Source organism: Lytechinus variegatus, chromosome 8 (genome assembly GCF_018143015.1).
Source record: "Lytechinus variegatus isolate NC3 chromosome 8, Lvar_3.0, whole genome shotgun sequence".
Lineage (NCBI taxonomy): Eukaryota > Metazoa > Echinodermata > Echinoidea > Temnopleuroida > Toxopneustidae > Lytechinus > Lytechinus variegatus.
Window position 1 is genome coordinate 29,647,900 of NC_054747.1, and position 6,668 is coordinate 29,654,567.

The following is a 6,668-nucleotide window of genomic DNA, read 5'->3' on the forward strand; positions in this document are numbered from 1 at the left end:
CAAAATGCACCTATCGCTATTCCAATTCATTGCTAGCTAATATGAATGGATATGCCCTATAACAGTTATGATGTGGAGGATATGAAATGAAAATGTGTTTTACAGGATAAATTTTGCGATTTTACATGGAAATTTAACTTGATCGGGTCACCCGATCAAATTAAAATATCTGTGTGTTTTTGTCTTTCAATTAAATCCTATTCCAAATCATGGAATGGGCTGAAACTTTTGAGATATGTTCTTTGTCTGTAACTTTTGGATATCTAATCACTAAATTTATAAGATAAGTGCTTGAATGCCCATTTTTTAAATTTAAAACAAGCATCGCCGAGAGAGGGTGCTATATATCCAAGATTTGAATATTTGAAATTTTCTCAGAGAAGTGCAGTTGGAAAAAATGTCTAACGGTCTCTACGCTTCAGTAAGACTGTCATATTTATATAATATTGACTGGCCTTGAGGGGAACATCAAATATATTGCCAGCAAAAGAATCATATTGGCCCGAGTCTTTAGACGAGGGCAATATGGGTCTTTTAAGGGCAATATATTTGATGTTCCCCGAAAGAACAGCCAGTCAATATTTTTATTATCATCCAAATCAGATATCTAGAGCAAAAATCATGATAATGGGGATATTTCTTTTAAAAATAGAGTTCTATTGTGTCATGTTAATATCGGTCTAGGCTCTGCACTTTACCATTATGACGTACTTGCAAGCGCTCGGATCCAGCGTTGTCTTTATTATGACGTATATTGTTGGTGGGCGGATCCTTATGAAGCGTATCTCTTTATACGCATCCACAAATTCCCGGATGTGAGACCAGAGAAAATACAAAGGTATATTTTGCTTCGTCTCTGCATGCAAAGTAAATACGCGCACTGAGACCGAGGAAAATACAAACAATATACCTACCCTTCCCGATATTCAGAAAATGTAGGGCAATACGGTTTTGTAAATGACCAGCTCAGATGTCTGATACGGGTGATAATAGATGATATTCGATTATCAATCACATTATTGACCCTTTACCAAAGCTATACACAGGCTTTAAATGTTCCTTTATTAAATATTGATTGACTGTGGGTTATCAATGGTAGTAACACAGACATATGAGCCACAGTTTCAGTTAACCAGGGTTTGGAATACAATATAAAGAGGAGATAGGACTAGTTATATTTATGCTGATAACTCTTACCTATCTTGTATTTCAGTAATCATTTAGGATGTACTTGTTTATCTGTATTTTCCTATGTTTTAATGGGACTGGGTAATACTAGTCATGTTTTTAAACATTACAGAACGCAGTCTCATGTGTTTTTGTTTCATTATGTTCCCATTTAGCAATATGTATTGTGTAGCATGGTACCCTAACTGTCTGCAGTGCCCCTTGTCTGCCCATGTACACAACAACCCACAAAATCTTCATCTGTTTTCCATCAGGTATTCATGAAAACAACTTAGTGCAAATGATCAAATATTGGTATTTTCATGTAAGCCTTCCTCATCAAAATCCTTGAATTTTGTGTAAAATGAATGCATGCCTAGACATGGAAAATATTTTTTTTTCCAACCTAAAAATAATGGCAGGCCCTGGTTTTTCATAAGAAATTCATATATTTGACACAAATTTGGATGATACATGTATATTTGGCACACATACCCTTAAAGGAAACCAAAACCCAAGAAGAGAAGCAATCTTATTGGAAAGAGTAAAATGAGAGGAACAATTTAAAAAAAGTTTCATCAAAATCGGTTTGATGTTATGTTTGATTTAGGGGTGCAGGCATGGGGCCCACTTTCATATTGTCATACATGTAATAGTTGTCTTATTAAGATTTTAGGGAATTAGTTTTGGGTATTCCATTCAGCTGTGTAGTGATATTTCTTGCCATGTTAACCGTTTATTTAATGTTTGTCATCATAGTAGAGAACGCTTACTTTTCATTAAAAAAACATGATTGTGCATTATATTTTCTATCGCGTGGCATGACACATATTATTGAGTATAAAGACACGTAACAGATTGCAGAGTTGTCATACCAGAATGGAGTAGTTTTTATTTCAGAACATCATTGGAAAATCCCAATACAGAGAGCTTGCATGATTGCAATCCAAATGGTCATGTTACATTCTGCAAATTCACTGTTCGTATTTTTCACTCATTTGAAAAAAAATTCAGTCATACTAAAGTCCATGATTCGCTGGTCATTTATTTTATTTGTTTATGTAACATATATGTCATTTTTTTGAAGGGGGGGTAGGAATAATATTTTCTTTCAGGAGAATGTTTACTATTGTCACTAGTTAGATCTCCTTTCTAATTTGTAGAATGCAGTTAAAAAAATACATTTTCTACCAAAGAAGAAGAGAAGGAGGAAGAGGAAGACGTCAAAGAGGAAGGAGGAGTAAGAAGAAGAAAGGGGGAGTAAGAAGAAGAAGAAAGCAAAAAAAAAAAAGAGGAGGAAGAAGAGTAACCACTTATGTATATACATGTAAATAAAAACTTTTTATACCAGAAGTTTTGCTTGATTGCCCTCATTTTTGGGGGTCACATGTTAGCATCCTTATTTGTTAATCTGATGGTCTATTGAATTGGGTTTGACGTAGCCACCATCCTGTCTCAGTGGCCTAGTGCTTAAGAACCACTGTTCTATAATCTGGGGCCCCCCGGGTTCGATCCCCCGCGGAGATATTTTTGCCTCACATTTTCAAAAGGGAGAATAGCTCTGGGTAAACTTTAATTGAAGCTACGCCCACCGGTATTCTCTATTCCCATTTCTTTCGTGACATATTTGAATAAAGATAGTTGGCATAGTAGTCCACTGGGGATGATCGTGCTTGTGATAGTGGTCTCGATGGTGGAGTGTGTGATAGTGATTATGGTGACGAAAGAGGCTTCAACTAGGGGGTTTTCACAAAGACTCAAGTGTGACTTAAATCATGCTTAAATGTGCGCTTGATATGTAACACGTAAACTGATTGATTAATGCGCAGTAGCGCGCATCCTCTTGGCATGATTTGATATGTAACACGCAATCTGATTGGTTAATGCGCAGTAGCGCGCATCCTCTTGGCATGATTTGACCAATGCAGTGATGCCTACATGTATGTATCAGCATGCAGCTTGAAATATAAGAGCGACTCAAAAGTCACTTATCTTTGTTAAACAACCCAAGAATATTTTGAAAGAGTGGGAGGGGACGATGCAAAGGTAACGTCATAATATTTTGTTTATAGGGCTATTGAGATATCCGGCCCAGAACTTTTCTTTAATACTCTTCTTCCTTTCTCCCTCTGAAAAGTCGTGTTATTATAACAGATACAAAACAAAGAATTCTCCTGCATACACTTCTTCATTCTCTGACCTTTGCCTCTCATTCTCACTCCCTCTCTTCTGTAAATCACTCTTATTAAAATTTCACAGGGCCGGTCTTCCGCTGCCCCCCCCCCCCTCCCCAATCCGAGGTGGTTTCCTCGGATAAAAATGGTAAAACTCGTATCATGTTTTTCATGAAGAGCCTCGGCCATGCGCATTATCCATGTGAAGAATCGTTAGAACTCAAAATCTTTTGTGACCTTTAACATACTGGTGATCTGATGGGGAGGGGGGGGCATGGACCCCCCCCCAAAACCCCCCCCAGGACCATGGGGAATAAAAGAGGAAAACAGAAGGAAAAAAAAAGATAAGGTTGAAATATATTATTCCCTGAATGGTATGTCAAATTTTATCACTGTAAAATATTACGTTTCACTCACCGCAATTCAACAATTTTGCCCAAATATGCCCTGTCTACCCCCCTTATTTTTTTTAATAGTTTCGCCCTGCTTTGACATGACATACGTTTTGCTGGTCTATATGAGCCAAAATGGCTGCAAATTCAAATTTGTTTAGGAGGGTCAAATTAATGGAAATTGCTATTAAACATGAATATTTACGTCAAAAAACACTCCCGACACAATTTCACGACTGTAACAGTCAAGGGGAGAGTGTGGTAGGGCGTTGGTCCGATGGGCAACTTCTTAAAGGTCAAGTCCACCCCAGAAAAATCTAACAAGCATAACACTGACAACTTCATCAAAATCGGCTGTAAAATATGAAAGTTGACATTTTAAAGTTTCGCATATTTTCTAAAAACAGTCATATGCAAAACTCAGTGATATGCAAATGCGAGAGTCTATGATGTCCACCACTCACTATTTCTTTTGTTTGTTGTTGTTTGAATTATACAATATTGCAATTTATATAGAATTGACAATAATGTAAAACTTGACTGAAGTACATTATGTTAAACAATGTTAATCCAAAAGTTCAGGGAAGAATAAAGCTCGATTTCAAATGACATGGGTGAGAAAATCAAAATATTTCATATGATAAAATACAAAATAAATAGTGAGTGTGTGATGTCATCAGTCCCCTCATTTGCATACCGACCAGGATGTGTATATAACAGTTTTATGAAATTTTGAAATTTCATAAATTTCTTATTTTACATCGGATTTGATGAAATTTTCAGTGTTAGGATTTTTGGATTTTTCTCTTTTTATTCAAATCAACTCTTTGTCGGCGTGGACTTGTCCTTTAAACACAGAACTTAGGCAATGTAACAATTTGCACAATATGCTAAAGGGGTATAAAATCTCATGTTTTGAACAGATTAAAGCTAAAGCAGACCAACAAATCACTGAGAAGTTATGGCAATTTAAATATTTGCATTGTTTCGATGAAAGAGTTCTATACACGTGTTCATCAATATTCATTGAGCAAATTGATAATGTGATATCAAAATTATCCCCACCTATTCTTGTGTATTTTATCATAAAAGATAATAACTATTAAATTTTTTACCTCAAAGAATAAAACTTATTGGATTGACAACTGATTTAATGCATTATTTATTCATTGCTGCAACTTATTTTATTATACGGGAGTCATATCATATATATACACACACATTTACGATAATCATGATTTCATGAATTAAAAATAACATGAGAAAAAGGAAAGTAAGGGAAATGACATCGTCAGCCCACCTGATGAATATTCATGGCGACGTGTATAGTTTTTCACAAAAAAACATTTTTTTCTAGACTTTTTTTTTAAAGTTCAATAACTTTGATATTTGTTATCAGATTTTTCTGAAAATTTGCAGCATTCCGCTCAGTGAATTTGACGATAATTATTTAGATATAATTATTTTAGGGTGCGGAGTACCCCTTTAAGGGAACTGAATTTAATTCCAGTCGCAATTTCACCTTTTCCTTGGAACAAATCAGTTCAAAAACATGAAATAATTATGAGTAATGATCAGAACATAGTAATCAATCATTGAATTCGTCAAGGATCAAATAAATCATATCTTGCAAAACAATCCATCAATGTAGCTACTTTAATTTCCTCATCGATTCAATATACAGAATTATTCATGCATCCAAATAATAACAAAATATTCCATATTTGGAATCTGATCTGAAAAACTTGTTGGGAGCATTAAACGTGTTCATGTTGTTGAACGTCCAACTTGGTCGAACTTTTATGACGTTCATCCTGTCTGACTCAACGGTTTATTCCCAATTCGTCTAATGCCAATTCGTCCAATTGCCAACTCGTCTACTATCATTTGGTATTCCATCAGTTCGTCCAATATCCACATAGTCTAATTGCCAATTCGTCCATTCACATTTCCGTCTAATAACCAGTTGGTCCAATAGCCATTTAGTCCATATACCATTTGGTCGAATTGTACTAAGTGTTACAAATGAATGAAATTGAAATTGATATGAGACCAACTGGTTATGAGACAAAAATGCTATAGACGGAATGGTGATTAGACGAAGTGATGATTGGACCAAATGGTGATTGTCTAAATGGTGGTTAAACGAACGTCGATAGACGGAATGACATGAGACTAAATGAAAGTAGACGGTGAGGTGAGTGGATGAGTTGGCTGGAGACAAATTGGCAATTTACCGACTCGATTAGCATAGGCCTAGACTATACATTTTAGTTAAAACCGTGGTTCGGGGTTTGCCGGGGGGGGGGGGGGAGGCAGTCAAATGCATTGTCTGTATACACATGCGTGACCAAATTATTTCCAAACACCCCGAAACGAATTTTATCTGTGTGCAAAGTAACCCCCATTAAAAGTTTTTGCTGGCTTCATTTACACATTTTGGCCCCTACACAGGTTGTCACCAGAATATGACCCCGGGGTGAAACATACCCTACAACACGTTTACCTAGTCTTTTTAAATAAATTGGGTTTGGAAAATATCCTGAATACGTTTGACCCGGCGATTGACCATTGACCAGTCTTTAAAAAACCACCTTTTTTATCGGTGTTTTTGATACCCTTAACGAGTGCATGCACGCGCGGCCCGCGTACTAAACCTAGAAAAAAACCCACCCGCTTTTTTTTTTTGTTTTTGGGGGGGGGGCACGCATGTGTACAACAATATATTTGACTGCCTCCTTGCCCCCGGTGGTTTACACATGTACATCTTATACAACGTTGAATGCCGCCATCGAAGTCAACGCCATCTGAAGACCCGAAAATACCAAGGCATAACAACTACCTATCCCTCACGAGACTTCATGTTCGTATACTGCATTATAGGCCTATTAAAAACAATCAATGCAAATATTCAACTTCATTCTATTGATATGAA